Source organism: Myxine glutinosa, chromosome 11 (assembly GCF_964187855.1).
Source record: "Myxine glutinosa chromosome 11, kmMyxGlut1.1, whole genome shotgun sequence".
Taxonomy (NCBI): Eukaryota; Metazoa; Chordata; class Myxini; order Myxiniformes; family Myxinidae; genus Myxine; species Myxine glutinosa.
Genome location: NC_136271.1, coordinates 100,521,759 through 100,542,343, shown reverse-complemented (window position 1 = coordinate 100,542,343; position 20,585 = coordinate 100,521,759). Strand labels below are relative to the sequence as shown.

General features: G+C 49.3%; 1 long non-coding RNA gene across 1 annotated transcript; it reads right to left on the bottom strand.

Annotated features, from left to right (window-relative positions):
- Positions 1-2,526: 2,526 nt before the first annotated feature.
- LOC144888322 (uncharacterized) lies at positions 2,527-4,318 on the bottom strand. Its single transcript, XR_013620915.1, has 2 exons — positions 4,001-4,318; positions 2,527-3,099 (listed from the first exon to the last, which is right to left on the bottom strand). It is a non-coding gene; the product is annotated as an uncharacterized LOC144888322 (long non-coding RNA).
- Positions 4,319-20,585: the final 16,267 nt, after the last annotated feature.

The following is a 20,585-nucleotide window of genomic DNA, read 5'->3' as shown; positions in this document are numbered from 1 at the left end:
CGCTGCGTCTTTTAGAACAACAAAACAAAAACGTCTAAACGATTGTACGTGCTTCAACCTGCCGTTTCTCGTACGTAGAGGAACCCTAATGATTCGAGAGACGACAGTGCCAAACTCACCTAGCTTGTGTAGGATTTCCTCGTTACCTAGGAAAGGCGGAACATTGCTCAGAATGACTTTAACTGCCGGCGTGTCCATCGACGACACAGGAACAAAACAGATCGTTTCCCAAGGTCAAACCATTCTGCACAACAATATCGGCCAGACTTATTGCGAAACAAAAACCACAATTTTGTGATTCATACGAGACGCGGCACGAATGTTACTCACGTCGATCAAATCCCCAATCGCAAGCAAAATGTCATCCATTTCAACTCCCTCCGGTGGGACAAGGCACAGCCCGAGCTTACGCGATAAACCCTCATCGGTAACACGATCGGCAGGCCTTTGGCTACTCCTATTAGCCATATCGTCAAAGGAGAAACGAAGTGAAAGCAAATAGATTTGTATAATCCCAAAAAAAAAAAGAATAGAAAAAAATATATATATATTAAGTAACTAGAAACGAAAGCACGGTTTAAACCACGTTAGGAAAAAAACGTGGTTCAAACAAACCCTTACCGTGCTGGCTCTCCCTCTCTGTCTCGAAGGAGGAGAAAAAAAACGAGGGACAGGTGGTAACGAAGCAGGAAGGGAGGGAAAAAGGTCAACATACACGACAAGAGTACAAAAGGAAAAAACCAAAGGAAGGGAAAGTAAAAAGGTTGGTGGGAGAGGATGAAAAACAACACGAGCCAGGAGCTACAACACACAAGCACGAGCACGCGCCATCTTGCCACGCCCAACACACGAAACGGCCAGCAGGGGGCGAGAGCGAGACAGACACAGAGAGACAGACAACAGAGAGACAGACACAGAGAGACAGACACAGAGAGACAGACACAGAGAGACAGACACAGAGAGACAGACACAGAGAGACAGACACAGAGAGACAGACACAGAGAGACAGACCAGAGAGACAGACACAGAGAGACAGACAGAGAGACAGACACAGAGAGACAGACACAGAGAGACAGAGACAGAGAGACAGAGACACAGACACAGAGAGACAGACACAGAGAGACAGAGAGATGACAGTTTAGGTGCATCCGGGGTTGGGCGACTGACTAACGCAACATGGACTTCTTCTTGCCCGGCACTCCGAGTGTCGTTCTCTAAATCTAGCTCATTCGGCTGATACTGTCGACAGCCCTCGACTTGAGCCTTGACTGCTCTGCTCCGAACTCCTCCGAACAGGTCTTCTTCTTCGTCGTTTCGTTGAACTCGAGGAGGACTCAGAAGAAGCCTGTTGCTTGAAAGCTTGTCTGAAAATTAATGATCGACCGTCTTGAAACTACTTCGACTACTTTTAATTTCTTCCAAATATATATATATATATATATATATATATATATATATATATATATATATATATATATATATATATATATATATATATATATATAATATATACACAGTGCATTCAGAAAGTATTCAGACCCCTTCACTTTTTTCACATTTGGTTATGTTGCAGCTTATGCTGAAATCGTTTAAATTCATGTTTTCCTCATCAATCTACACTCAATACCCCATAATGACAAAGAGAAAACAGGATTTTAGAAAGTTTTGCAAATAAAAAACTGAAATATCACATTGACATAAGTATTCAGACCCTTTGCTATAACACTTGGAATTTTCTCAGGTGCCTCCCATTTCTCTTGATCATCTTTGAGATGTTTCTACACCTTGATTGGAGACTGGAGTCCACCTGTGGTAAATTCAATTGATTGGACATGATTTGGAAAGGCACACACCTGTCTATATAAGGTGTCACAGCTGACAATGCATATCAGAGCAAAAACCAAGCCTTGAGGTCGAAGGAACTGCCTGCAGAGCTCAGAGACAGGATTGTGTCGAGGCACAGATCTGGGGAAGCCTACAAAAAACTTTCTGCTGCATTGAAGGTTCCCAAAAGCACCGCGGCCTCCATAATTCTTAAATGGAAGACGTTTGGAACAACCAGGACTCTTCCTAGAGCTGGCCGCCCGGCCAAACTGAGCAATCAGGGGGGGGGGGGGGGGGGGGGGAGGGCCTTGGTAAGAGAGGTGACCAAGAACCCGATGGTCACTCTGGCTGAGCTCCAGATATCCTGTGTGGAGATGGGAGAAAGTTCCAGAAGGACAACCATCACTGCAACACTCACCGATCTGGGCTTTATGGCAGAGTGGCCAGACGGAAGCCAAACAGTTCAATGTTGTTCTGGCCCTTGTGTATGTATATATATATATATGTATGTATGATTGTATGTATGTATGTATGTATATATTGTTACAGACACGACTTTGATGTTAAGGTGGGCCGAGCGGAATGGCCGTCGTGTCCGCACAAATTACCCGATTGTACTCGAACGTTGACGAAGCCGCGCCACGCTGGCTCAATAAGGAAAAAGAAGACACACGGCTGAATTATAATGACAGACACCAGGGATACGGTTCTCAAGACCTCCGGAGGAGATTATATTCGTGCGGAAGGTCAGATTACAGGGACGAGAGGTACAACATAGAAAGACAAGCACTTAGACACAATCTTATATTATTCCCCAACAGACGACAGGCAAACGGGACAAGGCTGACTCACACGGGGGTTGATGGCAGGAAAGCGGTTGTCGATGGCTCCAGGTCCTCCTGGGCTCAGGGCAGGATCGACCCGGTCCGGTCCAGAGATGCGGAAGGTTGCACAGCGCTCGAAGTGGCGTCTTTTCGTCTCAAGCTGGGGGCGCATCTGACGTCACATCCGGCGCGTGGCCGCGTATATCCGGCGGGGAGTGACACGCCCTCGGCTCGTTAGCTCCGCCTCGTGGAATCGGCACGTTGCTTCTCATTGGGTGCGTGCGGGGGGTTTACCAGGCTCCGCCCTTGACGAGGAGCTGACAAGGAGCCCCTTCGTGGTAACCCCGTGGAGCGCATGGTCTGGAGCGCATCGTCTGGAGCGCATTGTCGATGGCGGCGAACCGAGCCGGTGGGAGGACGCACACTCCCCCCCGCGCAGCGCCGTGCCCCTCTGTTGTTGTAGACGGGGAAGAAGATGGGAGGAGGTATGGGAAAGGTCCTAAACTCACTACTGGTGCCATATAATCACATTCTGGTGCAACGAAGTCATAATTAATGGAAACGAGGCCTTAACTGACATAGACTAAGAATAACTAGCAAGATGTCCGAAAGTTGTCTACGTGTGGTGCGGTGGACCTGGGCACGACATTTAATGGGGGAATAAGGGGAAGGTCGGCTCTACTGAGTGTTATTTACATGCAATGGGACTAGGGAATGGGGGATTGGGGAAAGTTGGGGAGTATTGGAGAAATAGGGGAATATTTACAAGCGGATATGGAGGCCAAATTCCATATTCGCAACATTGCACCCTTCTCTACCCTCGGGGCGTCCCGACCCGATAAATTTTTACCTACTTTAGTGTGGCACGCAATGTAGTTCCCTCTACTATTAACTCTACCCTGAGTGCGACAGTTTTACAGATATTCACAAATGAGTAAATATGTCCCCCTGCGACGTTGCACCCTTCTCCTCACAGAAACACACCCACAGGATAACCGAATCCGGAAAGAATTCTCAAACTACACATACAGCCGGTAGGGAGCATTATTTACACGACTACGCTGCTATTTACACTACGATCCAGGACCTGTTTTTGGAGGGACACATGCAGATGTTATGCATAGAGAGAGCGCGCTTGCCAGCATCGATACACCAACCCACGAGTGCTCTGTGGCCGACGGCCTTTAATAACGTGCAGAGCACCCTTCCCGAGCATCAAAAGCACCACCCCTCCACCAATCGGTGCAGTCACCATTGTTCATTGGAATAAAAATAAATTCGACAACCCCTAACCCTGCAGGTGTCTCTTGCTCTTCTTGTGGTGCACTTGGTGTTAACTAAAAGTGGTTCACCTGTATGGCATAGGTGCCACGTTGACCCATAGGTCCATCCCCAGGTGGTGCTTGGCCGCAAACGAACTGCGGTCCATTGTGGGTGGCCACAAACATTGCGGTCCATATGGTGTATCGATCCCGGCAGCAAACAGCAAAAGTGCAGGCCCACAACTGCGCAGCCAGCACCTCTCTCTCCTCTCTCTCTACCCCAAAGCCAGATCCTCGGAGGTGGGAGACAAAAGAAGCAGACAAGTGAGTAAGGTGGTAAGGGCGCAAAAGTGCACGCAATACAAGATGATGCACACTGGGGGCACATGGGAACCAGGTGAGACAGGTACGTTCCTACCGTACGCTCCCCCCCCCCCCACCAGGTAACCTACATGGCCCCTCCCTTACCCCTTACTGTATCCACAAAACACAACACTACCCATAAACATCTACTTTACAAATCAACAAACATCCCTACTGTCTTCCCCGTTCCTCCCATATACCAAATTCGTCTTCTCTCCCTCCTAACCAATCAAATTTGCCATTTTCAACTCAACATCATAATTTGCCATCACCAATTCATCATCAGTCCCTCCTAAGGAGGGAGAGATGGAATCACCCCAATGTCTCATCCACGTCGTGATGCGTCTCACCAATCCACACAGCAATTCTCATTTCCTGCAACAAAAAAAAGAAAACACAGGTGTGGAGTCATCATCATCACCACAGGTAAGTGGCTGCGTATGGTGCGACAGGTTCATCAATCCTAACTATTTCCTAAATGACTTTAACAACTTTACACTACCCGGGGTCTTTCTCCGGCCAAACCATTGGCCCTCTTACACTATGGGTTCTAAAAACCAATTCCCATTGGCCAAACTGTGGTGCTCTTCAATTTGGGGTCTCACTCCCCCGATTCATCTCCCGGTGCCCTCGCACAATTTCTGGGCTGCGGCGTGTACCTCTCCCAGTGGGTCTACCCACCTGCACACCTCCACCACTGCAGTTGCCTCCGAGCTTACCTGCTCCTTGCCCTAACCTAACTACCTGGGGAAGGCCCTCTGGCACTCTCCCCACTCGGTGCCCTCTCTGGCACTGGGCTACCCGGGTCCGTCCTCCGGATCCTCGGGCCCCATCCACAACTCTACCGGCTCCCAGAGCCCACCTGCGGCCTCACCTGGCCGACATCCTCACAGTGGTGGAGTGCCCAACCAACTACACGCACTAACAGGCTACACGCCCAGCCATTTCCACAACACTAATGCACCCATTCACAACACCATTCTGCAACCGCACCACAAATGCCAATATCCAACCACAATTTACCTGTACCCTCTACCTAGCACTTACACTACCCGCCCCGGGTACTCGTGAAAGGGGTCCACTCTTCCCCCATCCACACCTTCGCACCATGCACACCACTCCGTACCACTTACTCCAACTTTCTCCACACACCTGTACTTGCACACCTGTGCTCTCACACCTGGTGCCACCGGCACCCTTCTCTCCCCAAGCGCATTCGCGCTGATCCACAACACTCACTACTCATACACTGCTCCACACACCTGTCCAGTTGCACACCTGTGCAATCACACCTGTTCAATCCTCACACACACAGCATCATCTCAGCTAACTACTCCCTTCTGAAACTTGCGCTTCCCAGTCGTCCCTTTAATTATTGCGCTCCCTCGTCATTATCAACCACACTAAACTACCTGCGTCCCCACTACAGGTATCAGTCACTAACTAACCTTAACGTTACCTACTGTCATCTTCGCTAGATCCCTACACACAATATCCTAACCCACCCGGGCTAGTTTTCACTGCCATACACCCCATAAGCTATAGCTCCTTTGCCCCCCACACATGGGAAGGGTGGCAGGGATGCCATCCCACCACATCGGGGGTCTCTCACTACCAATTTTGCACATCAAATTTCAACAAATTAAAAATTTGCCAATCACTACCCATCATCTGCCAATCACTACTGCCAATCCCTTGCCAATCATCAAATTTTGTTTTTCTCTAATTTTGGGTCCAAAACACTAACCTCATCACCCAGTCGACTCACTAATACCTCTCGGTGCGCCAATCCCTGTCCAAAGCCCGGCTTCGTAAAGCCAAGCAATGGATGCTGGTTGTTTTGTGCCAGCGGCTGGATGCGTCCGGCACTCGGTGCAGGGACGGGGGCTTACCCGGGCCGAGATCCCACGCATCACCTCGGCGTGGAGCCATCCAATGTCCCGATCTCGACCTGCCGGAATGCCTCAACAAAAGGTGGTCGCCATGACGACCCTTTCTATCGGGCCGCCCGCTCCGCCTAGTGGAGCACGGACGCGGCCGTTCAAAGCGAGGCCCAGCACGCACCGAGGGCCCGATTCGGCTATAAGTCGTTCTCAACTCTACCCCATCTAACGTCGATGCTTCACCTGGACGCTTACACCCCGCAGCCCGTTCCTTGCTCACACATCCCGCCGTGCCCATGCTCCTCGTACCTTTCCTTACACACCCAGGTACACCCATTCCACTCACAGCCTTGGTCACACACCTGACCACCGAACACTTTGGCACACATTCGTTGCTCGCACACCTCACCAATACACCGCTTCGCGCCCCCTCCTCGGTCACCTCCTCTGTGACAATCACAGGTGTGCTCTCATTCGCACACCCAACCACGTGCCTCACAACCAACTCCAGCGTGCATTCCCACTCACGCTCTACCATTCCAGGTGTGCATCCTTCCATCCCAGGTGTACATCCTCGCTCACCTGTCACAACCAACTCACTCTCCTTGTCACTCTCACTACTTTCACCTCCATTCCTGACAGCGCACTCACCCTTACTCTTGACAGCGCACTCTTTCCTCATGCACCTGTCCGTCACACACCTTTCTCGCGCACACTCTCCCGTCACACCCTCTGTAACACTCACCACAGGTGTGCATTCTTCCTTGCCTTTGACAGCGCACTCTTTCCCCATGCACCTGTCCGTCACACACCTTCCTCGCGCACACTCTCCCGTCACACCCTCTGTAACACTCACCACAGGTGTGCATTCTTCCTTGCCTTTGACAGCGCACTCTTTCCCCATGCACCTGTCCGTCACACACCTTCCTCGCGCACACTCTCCCGTCACACCCTCTGTAACACTCACCACAGGTGTGCATTCTTCCTTACTTTTGACAGCGCACTCTTTCCTCATGCACCTGTCCGTCACACACCTTCCTCGCGCACACTCTCCCGTCACACCCTCTGTAACACTCACCACAGGTGTGCATTCTTCCTTACTTTTGACAGCGCACTCTTTCCTCATGCACCTGTCCGTTACACACCTCTCTCGCGCACACCCTTGCGCACACTCTCCCGTCACACCCTCTGTAACACTTACCACACCGCGCTTCCATGTGCTCCCTCGCACACTCGCTACGACCGACTCACTCTCGCCAGCACCCTCACTCCTTGGCGTGCACTTTTTCCTCACACACCCCAGAGTCGGACTTTCTCGCACACCTCCTTTTTCGCACACCAGACCTGTCGCACACTTCACCAGTGGCCTCTCACGAACACCCGGGTCCATCTCGACCCCCAAGCTTCTTAAATCACCTGGCGCATCATACGCACGACCATATTGGTCACCACTTACACCGGGTCCTCTTCCTCTTCGCTTCTCCTCCATCACCTGCGAATCCCTCATTCGGTTAATGAGCACATCACGATCCAAACACAGACTTTGGACCAATTCTTTTATCTCCTCTTTTATCTCTTTGTTATCCCCTCTCCGTCGCTTCTTAATTTCGCTCACCCCTTCTTCCACTTCTTCTAATTTGTGCCTCACCTCTTTTATTCCCCGGTACGTCTCCTCAAGCTCGTCCTCCAAGGCTACCTTGACCGTTTCCAGGTGCGTCCTCACCTGCCGGTCCTTCGTCTCCATTACCTCTATCACCTCGTCCAACCTCGTTGTCAGTCCCTCACGTACCATCTGACATTCCCTCTTTGTCGCTATCAAGTCGTTTTTTATGTCGTTTTGTGTCGCTTTTAAACCTCCTAATACCGCAGTGTTCCTTTGAACCTGCTCCGTTAGTCCTTTTTGTCCCTCCGTCAGCTGTTCCACCTCCTGCGTCAGGACCTCTATGCCCCCTTGTAACTTTACAGTCCCCTTTCTCACCTCCTTCTCCATGTGCTCCTTACAGTGCCTCACCTCCTCGCGCACTCCTCCGACCTCCTCACTCACACCTCTTCTGATCTCTTCTCCCATCACTTGCATCTCCTGCCCAGATGCCACCCTCATCTGCTCCATTTCCTCCCTGTGAGCATCCAGTTTGGTTTCTACCCCCATTCTGACCCCCTCTATCTGCTGCCCCATTTGGTTAACTTCCCTTTCCGCTTGGTCCCTCATGTCCCTCAATTTGCCTTCCATGGTGTTTTCTAACCCCTCTAACCCTTTTTGCATCCCTTCCATTTGATTCTCTTGAGCGGCCATTCTGTTTTCTACCCCCGTTAACCCCTCCTGTATTTCCCCTAATCTATCGTCTAATTTCCCAAATTTCATGTCTAATCCCTTAAAATTATTGTCTAATCCCTTAAAATTATTGTCTAATCCCTCACTGGTACCCCTCGCTTCGTCCCTCATTACCCCCATTTGGCCCTCCAATCGCTCACTATCAGCCCTCATTCCCACCATTTGTTCCATAAGGGCCCTCATTTGCAGGAGGAAAAGGTTCGAATCCACCAGGGGCGCTGCCGCGGGCGTGGACGCCGTGGCCACCTCGTGCGTGACAACGCTATTTTGCGACCCTGCCGCCCTCACTGCTTCGCTCTCCTCGCGTCCCTCAATTTGGTCCTGGACCGACCCTGCTTCACTCTCCCCTACCGGACCCCAGCCGTCTTGATCCGCCATAGCGCGACTTTCAAAATTCGAGTTTCGTAACACCAATCCAAATTTTGCTGTTATAATTTCGTCGAGCGCAGTAACCGCGGGACCGCGCTCCGGATCGATTTGGTCGAGCGCCGTACGCGCTCCGGCTCGATTTTCCCTCCCAAAATTTGGGCCTAACTAATTTAGTCCCGGGTCCGAATCTCACTCCTCGACACCAATTGTTACCGTACTAACACAATTGGTGTCCAAAATTTGGGCTAAATAAATTTAGTCCCAGGTTCGAATCCAACTCCTGACAACCAATTGTTACAGACACGACTTTGATGTTAAGGTGGGCCGAGCGGAATGGCCGTCGTGTCCGCACAAATTACCCGATTGTACTCGAACGTTGACGAAGCCGCGCCACGCTGGCTCAATAAGGAAAAAGAAGACACACGGCTGAATTATAATGACAGACACCAGGGATACGGTTCTCAAGACCTCCGGAGGAGATTATATTCGTGCGGAAGGTCAGATTACTGGGACGAGAGGTACAACATAGAAAGACAAGCACTTAGACACAATCTTATATTATTCCCCAACAGACGACAGGCAAACGGGACAAGGCTGACTCACACGGGGGTTGATGGCAGGAAAGCGGTTGTCGATGGCTCCAGGTCCTCCTGGGCTCAGGGCAGGATCGACCCGGTCCGGTCCAGAGATGCGGAAGGTTGCACAGCGCTCGAAGTGGCGTCTTTTCGTCTCAAGCTGGGGGCGCATCTGACGTCACATCCGGCGCGTGGCCGCGTATATCCGGCGGGGAGTGACACGCCCTCGGCTCGTTAGCTCCGCCTCGTGGAATCGGCACGTTGCTTCTCATTGGGTGCGTGCGGGGGGTTTACCAGGCTCCGCCCTTGACGAGGAGCTGACAAGGAGCCCCTTCGTGGTAACCCCGTGGAGCGCATGGTCTGGAGCGCATCGTCTGGAGCGCATTGTCGATGGCGGCGAACCGAGCCGGTGGGAGGACGCACACTCCCCCCCGCGCAGCGCCGTGCCCCTCTGTTGTTGTAGACGGGGAAGAAGATGGGAGGAGGTATGGGAAAGGTCCTAAACTCACTACTGGTGCCATATAATCACATTCTGGTGCAACGAAGAGTCATAATTAATGGAAACGAGGCCTTAACTGACATAGACTAAGAATAACTAGCAAGATGTCCGAAAGTTGTCTATGTGTGGTGCGGTGGACCTGGGCACGACATTTAATGGGGGAATAAGGGGAAGGTCGGCTCTACTGAGTGTTATTTACATGCAATGGGACTAGGGAATGGGGGATTGGGGAAAGTTGGGGAGTATTGGAGAAATAGGGGAATATTTACAAGCGGATATGGAGGCCAAATTCCATATTCGCAACAATATGTATGTATGTACTATGTATGTATATATGTATGTATGTATATATGTATATATATATATATATATATATGTATATATATATATATATATATATATATATATATATATATATATATATATATATATTGTTGTGGATATGAGGATTGTGTTTTTTTTATTGTTTTATTGTGGACCCTCCTTCCTCCAGTTGTGTATAAAGGTCAAAGTGCGTCCCGTAATTAGGTCATAAACAATCACGTTAGCCAATCATAGATTTCCCCCTTGTTGACAGTTATTTCCTTATTCTGTGTATTAGGTTAAGGCTCCGTTCCCACTAGTTGACATTCTCCATTGCACCAAGTGAAATAAGGTAGATCCCCTTTCATTCCCATTCCCAAAGCCTTTCCTGCCAACTGCATTCGCCGCAGCTGCTGGGCGGTTTTCACCGCGACTCCATTAACCACGAGGTAGGCTTGGAGAAGAAGGGGGGGGGGGGAGCTGCCGAATCCTGGGCGTGCCCGCCCATCGTCATCAAGGGTGGAGCCAGAGGGCCCGTGCCGACCAATCAGGGCCGAGGCGAGCTCACCGATGGGCGTGTTCTGGAGGCCGGCGGATGGATTGCCAGCGGCATTATAAAAAGCACGCGTGGAAGCCTTTGACACAAGTGCCAAGAAAGAGTTGGAAGAAGTGCAAAGAAAGAGTTGCGAGAAGTGCAAAGAAAGAGTTGCACCAAGGATCGCTGAAAGGAGAGTCAGAGATACGGCAGAAGAACAAGTGCGAAGTGCGAAGTGCCAAGAAAGAGTTGCGCCCCACCAGTAGTTTGGCTCCATCCGCAGTTTGGCTCCACCAGCAGTTTGGCTCCACCCGCAGTTTGGCTCCACCTGCAGTTTGGCTCCACCAGCAGTTTGGCTCCACCAGCAGTTTGGCTCCACCAGCAGTTTGGCTCCACCAGCAGTTTGGCTCCACCAGCAGTTTGGCTCCACCAGCAGTTTGGCTCCACCAGCAGTTGTGGCTCCACCAGCAGCTTTGACTCCGCCAGGGTGCACGTATCGTGGCAGCCCGCACGACCGCAGCTAGGGCGTTGACGGCGGCTGCTGGACGTGCCGATCGAGGAAGGGCGGCGGCTGCTGACTCCCGAGCCAACCGTGCTCCGGTTCGAGCGGAGCGTTCCTCTCCTTCCAGTCCTTCCATTCCTGCCTGCAATTTCCCCATTCGTGTGAGTTTGCTCGTAATCTGTTTTGTGTGTCTTGTCCTGGGGTATTAATTAAGACTGTAGGTAAGCTAGCATTGCACTGTGTCTCCTTGATTCCTTCTGTCTTTATTTTATTACTAGCGGGGTCACCCGTGGGAATCCCACGGGCATGGATGTGTGTGACATTTCGACATATTGAGTTATATGCTGCACATTCATTTTTACAAAATGGTTACTGGCAAGTCATCAGATCCAGAAATGGTGTGATGAACACAATTTATTTATTTCACATAATATGTGACCCCTCACTCCTCTCCACCTGACACTCTCCTGTCTCCACCTGACACTCTCCTGTCTCCACCTGACACTCTCCTCTCTCCACCTAGCACTCCTCTCCTCTCCAAACCCTCACATCCCTCTCCTTTCCAATCCCTCACCTCTCCAATCCCTCACACTCCTCTCCTCTCCAATCCTTCACACGCCTCTCCAATCGCGCCTCACACTCCTCTCCAATCGCGCCTCACACTCCTCTCCAATCGCGCCTCACACTCCTCTCCAATCGTGCCTCACACTCCTCTCCAATCGTGCCTCACACTCCCCTCCAATCACTCCTCTCCAATCGTGCCTCACACTCCTCTCCAATCACGCCTCACACTCCTCTCCAATCGTGCCTCACACTCCTCTCCAATCGCGCCTCACACTCCTCTCCAATCGCGCCTCACTCGCCTCTCCAATCGGCTTTCCCCGTCTCGTTTCTCTCCTTTTTCTCCCGTCTCGTTCTTTTTCTTGCTCCAAATCGGCCCGTCGGAATCGGAAATCGGCCCGTCTCGCCCGTCGGAATCGGAAATCGGCCCGTCTTGCTTTTGTGCTTGTGCGTAAATAAATTGTGTCCATGACACCATTTCTGGTGTTGGGCTAGCGGCTAGGGTGCCGGCTTAGGATCCTGGGTTCGAATCTCGGTCGATCGCCGAATTAATGCCAGGGGGGTTGACTCAGCCTGTCATCCTTCCGAGGTCGGCTAATTGAGTACCAGTTCACTGGTAATTCCCTGTTTGTCGTTGAAGGCGGCAAAAAGGGTTGGCGTCAGGAAGGGCATCCGGCCGTAAAACATTGCTTCAAAAAGGGGACAAAAAAACAACAACTACCACGGTCCCCGAAAAGGCCAACCCCCGCTTTGCGGGGAAAAATGGCCTCTAAACGGTGGTTTTTACACCATTTCTGGATCTGATGACTTGCCAGTAACCATTTTGTAAAAATGAATGTGCAGCATCTAACTCAATATGTCGAAATGTCACACACATCCATGCCCGTGGGATTCCCACGGGTGACCCCGCAAGTTTGCATTGACGTACGTCGATGGACTCGTTCGCCCGTCTCATTCGTTTTCTTGCTGCATCCTGTTCAAGTCTGCGTTCTTCATCGATCGTCTCATTCATTTTGGAAATAGAAGTTTCCACGCAGCGCATGAATTGTCACGATCCTCAAGAGGAATTTGTCTCGTAATCATCAAATGATAAATGGCAAGTAAATTATATTGTGGAAAATTAAAGATTTCAAATAAACCTATTTAAAGTGTATTCGCACATAACTAATTTTAAAAAACGAAGAAATATCTCTCGGTAATTTCCTGAAACATATTTTACTTCCGGCTAATAATGTTGAATTAAATAAAAACGAAGAAATATATGTCGGCATCATTGTTGACGTTTTTGTGACGACTGTCATCAAACGAAAAAGTAACGGGATCACCCGGAAAAGCAAAACGCAATAACGGAAAAGCAAAAGCGAATTTTTAATATATTGTATATCGACACGTTGCCGTCGGTGTCATGTTGGGCGGTGTATGATACACCATGACGCGATTTTTAAAAATATATCTCTGCATTTTCCCGCGTGTGTGGAATGTTCTCAATTATTGCTGACACCGAGTCCAAAACCATCGATAAAAATGAAATCATATGGTGAGTTAGATTGGAGATAAAGGCGTGAGAGAGACTCAATGGCCTTGAAGTTGAAGTTACAGGCGTTTGAGAATTCATTTCGTTCTATAAACGGCAACTTTCATTGGATTTCCTTCCCGTTTTTTTTCAACCGAGTCGAAAACTATGTTAGCGACTGTGAAAAATGAAATGATATATCGAATTTTTAATATGTATCGACACGTTGCCGTCGGTGTCATGTTAGGCGGTGTATGATACACCATGACGCGATTTTAAAAAATATATCTCTGCATTTTCCCGCGTGTGTGGAATGTTTGTGGAAAATTAAAGATTTCAAATAAACCTATTTAAAGTGTATGCGCACATAACTAATAAAAAAAACGAAGAAATATCTCTCGGTAATTTCCTGAAACATATTTTACTTCCGGCTAATATGTTGAATGAAATAAAAACGAAGAAATATATGTCGGCATCATTGTTGACGTTTTTGTGACGACTATCATCAAACGAAATAGTAATATATCATAACGGAAAAGCAAAAGCGAATTTTTAATATATATCGACACATTGCCGGCGGTGTCATGTTGGGCGGTGTATGATACACCATGACGCGATTTAAAAAAATATATCTCTGCATTTTCCCGCGTGTGTGGATTGTTCTCAATTATTGCTGACACCGAGTCTAAAAGTAAAACCATCGATAAAAATGAAATCATATGGTGAGTTAGATTGGAGATAAAGGCGTGAGAGAGACTCAATGGCCTTGAAGTTACAGGCCTTTGAGAATTCATTTCGTTCTATAAACGGCAACTTTCATCGGATTTTCTTCCCGTTTTTTTTCAACCGAGTCTAAAACTATGTTAGCGACTGTGAAAAATGAAATGATTTATCGAATTTGATTTGAAATAAAACTGGGGGAGAGCAAGACACCACGGGCCTACAAAACAGGACTCAAAGCTATGCGAGTTAATAAAATGGTGGATATTTGTTTATAGCCACTCCCAGAATGGGTGGAGCTATGGGTGGAGCTACTCTGCAAACCGAGTAAGCCACACCCCGGACAGACACCCAACAGATAGACAGACAGACAGACAGACAGAATCATCTACGGCTATTTTATTTTATTATCTTTCCTTCTCCTTGGTTTCTTTTGGTTGTAAATAGCAAATAAATTATATTCGTATTTCCTACTTCTGTCTTCCTCTTCTTCACATCCGTGTCGCCTTTGTCTTTTCCCCATTGAATATCTGTGGCACGATTTGGCCCACGTTTAAGGAATCGGGTCTGTCATTGTTATTAGTTCGGGCCGTGGCCGCCATCCGCTCAGCAAATCAACACCTTATCCGCGGTCCGTAACAATATATATATATATATATGTATAATAATAATAATAATAATTCATTTATTTTGTATAGCGCTTTTCATGAAGCCCAAAGGATACATATATACATATATGTATATATATGTATCCACGATATCCATTTTTCCGTTCTCCAACCTATAGCTTTGTCTTTAAAAAAACTCAACGTTTCGGCCAGCAACCCAGCGTGCGCTGAGCCTCCACTAGCCTTCATCAAGAGAAGTTCCCTTGTTCACCTCCTCCTAGATATACCTGGGGGGAGGGGTGGGCCTATTCTATCAACCAATCACAAAGCTGTGTTGTGAGACCTCGTGACCATAAACCCATGCTCGGCTTATGTTGCAAGTGTTTTGTGTGTGTTTGAGCGGTGTATCTATAAAAGTGTATCGGTGGTTGTACCGGCGGACAAAGGTCGTGCGACAGTTTTATTGGACCGCTCGACATTCAAGGACAAAATGCATGAGTTATTGAATGATACGAACACCTATGAACGTATAACGAAGGATCCAACGAAGAAGGAAGAATGCACGTTAAACTCGCTGCTTGCAAGGTTAAAAAGAACAGGAAGACTATCGAGCACAAACTACCAGCGATTGTACAGCAGCAACGGCGTCGCTCCCAGAGTGTATGGGTTACCAAAAATCCACAAAGAAGACGGTCCATTACGGGTCATCGTGTCGTGTATCAATGGACCATCCTATGCATTGTCAAAGTTCGTGGCCGATATACTAAAGTACCTCGTGGGAAAAACCGACCGAGGATTGCGCAACAGCTCCGAGTTTGTGGATAAAATAACACACCACGATCCATCCACACGAATCCATGGTGTCATTTGACGTCATTTCGCTATTCACAAACGTGCCCACAACCCTGGCGGTTGATGTGGCGAGACAGAGGCTAATGGAGGATGATTGCTGGAAACAGGCTGCCGACAAGTTGAATGTTGACGACGTTTGTGACCTCCTCAGCACTTGTCTGTCTTCCACCTATTTCGTCTTTGACAGCACATTTTACAAACAGGTGTTCGGCACTGCGATGGGCTCTTCGGTGTCTGCGGTGGTTGCCAATATGGTGATGGAAGAGCTGGAAACACGCACTATCCCATCCCTCCCAACACAGCCACGTGTCTGGTACCGCTTTGTCGATGACACTTTTGGCATCTGCCCCAGCACGGCTGTTAATGCAATCCAGGAGGGCATCAGTGGAACGTTTCCTTCCATCAAATTCACCTGTGAGGAAGAACAGGATGGTTCGCTTCCATTTTTGGACGTCTTGGTGAGGAGGAATAGTCCAGTCATTCTAGCGAACTTTTACCCCTAACCCACCACTAATTGCAAGAGAAAAAAAAAGATATTTTTCTGAAACCTGTTGATCCTCTGAACAAATACATAAAATTATACTCAATTATAATGAGTGGATCATGCTTTATTTTCAGATTGCCCGTAGAGCTGTCTCGGCAGAGGACATATGACCTTTCACATCAGCATGTGGAGGAATGCAGTCCTTTCTCTACGAGAAGCTTCCAGCCTGTACCGACTTGAGACAAATCAGCTCAAATGTTGACCTCCTCTGGAAGGTTTCGCTTACTGTTCGATCACCTCGGCCCTCTTGGACAGGAATGATGCAGATGGTACACAAGGGAGAACATCCGGGTGAGGCATCAATAATGTTTCTGCCCATGATTGATCTCAGTCCAAGTGACTTGGACTGCATCAACTCCACACTGCATTTCGTTTGTGAACATGCGCAGAGATATGGTGTAACCCCGATACTGACATTTGATCAGCCACTTTGGTGGAAAGCTCTCACCATAGTCAAGAGCGAGCCAGCGGACAGCAAACTTCACTCGATTGTTCTAAGACTAGGAGGATTCCATACACTCATGAGTTTTCTTGGGTGTATTGGCCACCTGATGTCTGGTACTGGACTCAAAGAGCTTCTGGAAGTTGCATATGCCAGCAACACTACAACCCACATGATGAGTGGCAAAGCAGTGTCTAGAGCTATACGTGGACATCTACTCGTTGATGCAGCACTCAATGCAAAACTTGCTTCGAAGGTATTTCAGATGAACCTCCCAAGTGATGGAGACAGCGAGCGTACAGTTCCAGCAGAGCTCAATGATGCAGGCGACTTGTTTGACGGTCTGATGTCCGGTGACCAAGCAGTGTCAGACATCGAGTCATCGAAGGTGATGGAGGTCATTGGAGACAAAATCAATCAGGTGATTGATACAATAAGGCATCAACGGACAGCGAGACTGTGGTTACAATACATGGAAATGGTGGACATTATCCGTTTTTTTCTGAAATCTGAAAGAACAGGGGATTGGATGCTTCACTTGCATATCCTGTGCGCCATGCTTCCATATCTTGCAGCTTCCGGACACAGACACTACACAAAGTGCCTGCACATATATCTGCAACTGATGACCGAGTTACCAAAGGACCATCCAGAAGTGCATCAGAAATTTCTCCAAGGATTCCAAGTTGTCCGACGGAGCGACAGATACTGGGCTGGTCTGTCTACAGATTTAGTCATTGAACAAGTACTTATGAGAAGTCTGAAGACATCAGGTGGTCTGACCAGGGGACGAGGGATGACAGAGACACAACGCTCAGTCTGGGTCATGGCTAGTCCTTTCTTTGCAGAGGTGAACAACGCCCTCCAACACCTCACTGATGTGATGTATGTGACAAGTGAACAGCACAAGGATCTATCAAAGTCTAGACAGAAGAATGATGTAGCTGATACCCAGAAAATGCTTGAGTTTCTTCATGAGAGGGATCCCTTTCAAGACGACGATACTCTTCACAACATTTTCACTGGTATAGTTGCCCAGACAACGGTGAATGTTGATGAGGCGAAAACTGTGGGAGAAAGGCTCTTGGGCCAGATGAGTGGTAAACGTATGCTTGAATACAGCTTCAAGAAGAAGGGTCAAGCCATAACTATGGACTCAGAGTCTGCAATGAAGACACCAGACGGAGACATCAATATCGACCCTCAGTTACTCTTCCAGAGACTTGTGATTGCTGGCACTGAAGTAGGAGACTTATCCAAAGCACTCCTTTGTGAGTTATGCACATATCCTCCATCTTTGTTCGAGACCAAATATGCCTTGCTGTCCGCCAATAAGCCAGCGTTAGCCTCAGCAATCAAATCCTTGGCACCTGCCGATACTGCACAACCGTCCGATATACAATACGTACTCGGTGGCGGTGTCCTATTGCAGCGCATACCGTGGCAGTCAGGTGAACAGTACAAGGATATTCTTGACCGCTACCTGAAATATGTTGGTAGGCATTATGGGCATGCTATCATCGTGTTTGATGGCTATCGTGAAGGTCCCTCAATGAAAGACTGTGCCCATCAGAAAAGGGGTGAGCGACCATCAGTGAAGGTATCTTTTTCTCAAACCATGACGCTTTCTGTCAAGAAGGAAGAGTTTCTTCGGAACAAGGAGAACAAGCAACAATTCATAGACATTCTTGGTAAGAAACTGGAAGAATCTCATTGTGAAGTGCTTCATGCGAGTGGGGATGCGGACCTACTCATAGCAACAACTGCAGTTTGTAGCTCTTCAAAATCCAACACTGTTCTTGTTGGCGAAGACACTGACCTGTTGATACTACTGTGCTACTATTTTCGCATTTTCGCAAGAATACTGCGCACACTCTCTACTTAAAGTCCGAGCCGAAAAAGGGTTCATTGAATCCAAGACAATACTTGGACATTGGCAAAGTCAGAGAGGCTCTGGGTGATACTGTCTGTGAAAACATTCTCTTCATCCATGCGTACCTGGGATGCGACACAACATCAAGGGTCTTTGGGATCGGCAAAGGCACTGGACTCGAACTGTTCAAGGACAATGAAATGTTCCAGCAAGAGGCCCTAATTTTCGGCAATAAAAAGTCAACACAGGATGAGGTTGTCGTGAAAATCAAGCTCAGACACGACTTGACCTCTGGGTAGGTTTAATATCATTTAGATCTGAAGTACATCCTGTAAAAATACATTCATGCAACAGGCATTAAAAGCAGAGTATTTCATGAGCAATGGTCGATTCAATATGGCAATGTCAAATAGAGAGGACAGTCAGCGCAGCATTTAGGGGCGTACATACCATTCAAACTACAGGACTATGTCACAGTGAGTTCCGCTGGAGTGTCCGCGCGCCCCGGTTGTCCCGGGTCTTATAGACGCCCCTTTCGTAGCGAGCTCTCCCTGGGTTCACCTTGGTATAATTTCACTACATTCGGGAGTAACAGTGGTAGTTCCATAGGGGAAGCTTCGATAGAGTCCATAGACTCGTAGACGGGTTCGTCGATATCCCTGTCGTCGTCCCCACATGGGGCGAGATGGCGTACGGAGACAGTAGACTCGCGGCCATCCGCCGTTAACACGCGAGCATGCTCGGGATTAACCTGGAGGACCTGCACCTTGTCAACAAGGGGGTCGTACTTGCTAGCGCGAACCGCTCGTTTGAGATAGGCGGGCCCCGGTTCAGCGAGCCAGCTGGGCAAAGATTGGATACTGCCGGAGCTTCTAGGGTGGTGGAACAGTCGTTCGTGAGGAGTCTGGTTGGTGGCAGTACATAGGAGAGCCCGGATCGAGTTTAGAGCAGCAGGTAGTGACCACGCCCATTTATCGAGGCCTCGGCCGAGGGTCCGAAGGCTTAGCATGACGGCCCGCCATATAATCCCATTAAAGCGTTCGATCTGTCCATTCGCTTGGGGCCGGTACGGGGTGGTGTAGCTCGAAGCGACATTATGCTGGAGCAAGTAGCCCCTCACCTCCTGGGACAGGAACACCGCACCCCGATCGGTATGCACGTAGGCCGGATACCCGAACATAGAAAACAAATTCTGCAGGCACCGAATAACCGTGGCAGCCGACATATCCCCGCACGTGTAAGCAAAGGGGAATCGGGAATACTCATCGACGATAGTGAGCAGATAGCGAGAGTTGCTCGACATTGGCAGCGGCCCTTTGAAGTCCATCGCCAAGCGCTCCCACGGTCTAGTAGCCCGAACGAGTGTCCCCATAGGGGGGTTATAAAAACGCGGTTTGAGTTCCGCACAGATCGCGCAATCACGGCAGATGCGGCGGATGTCCTCAATCGAGTACGGCAGATTGCCCTCGCGCACAAAATGCGCAAAGCGCGTTACCCCGGGATGACACATAGTGCCGTGCAAAGTGCGCAGCCCCTCCAAAGTTACAACCCCCGCGCAAGTGGCCGGCCTCGATAAGGCGTCAGCGACCAAGTTATCCTTCCCCGGGCGGTATTTGATGGTGTAGCAGAAGTCGGCGAGTTCGATACGCCAACGGGTGATTTTCTCATTCTTAATGCGCTGAGCATGTAAGGTGTCGTACATAAATGCAACACTCTGTTGGTCCGTGACGATTTGGAAACTCCGCCCAAGCAGATACGGCCGCCATCGCCGAATTGATTCGACGATCGCGTACGCTTCCTTTTCGACAGACGAATGCCTCCACTCGGCGGAGGTGAGAGGCCGCGAGAAGAAAGCCACAGGGCGGCCTCCTTGGGAGAGAGTCGCCGCTATCGCATGATCCGAGGCATCACTCTCCAAAACGAAAGAGGCACTCTCGTCAATCGTCGCGACAGCGGGGCCAGCGATGTCGACTTTAAGGCCCTCGAAGGCCGCCAGGGCGGCCGGGCCCATGGGGAAAGTGTCGCAGGCCACGAGGGGTCGGAGCTTCGCGGAGAAATTTTGCACCCACTTTGAGTAGTGTGGGAACAGCCCTAGAGCGCGTTTCAGCGAAGCCCGATCGCTAGGCGGAGCCATATCGAGCAAAGGGCGCAGACGCTCCTTATCCGGAGAGATGGAGCCATGGGTCACAGTGTACCCCAAA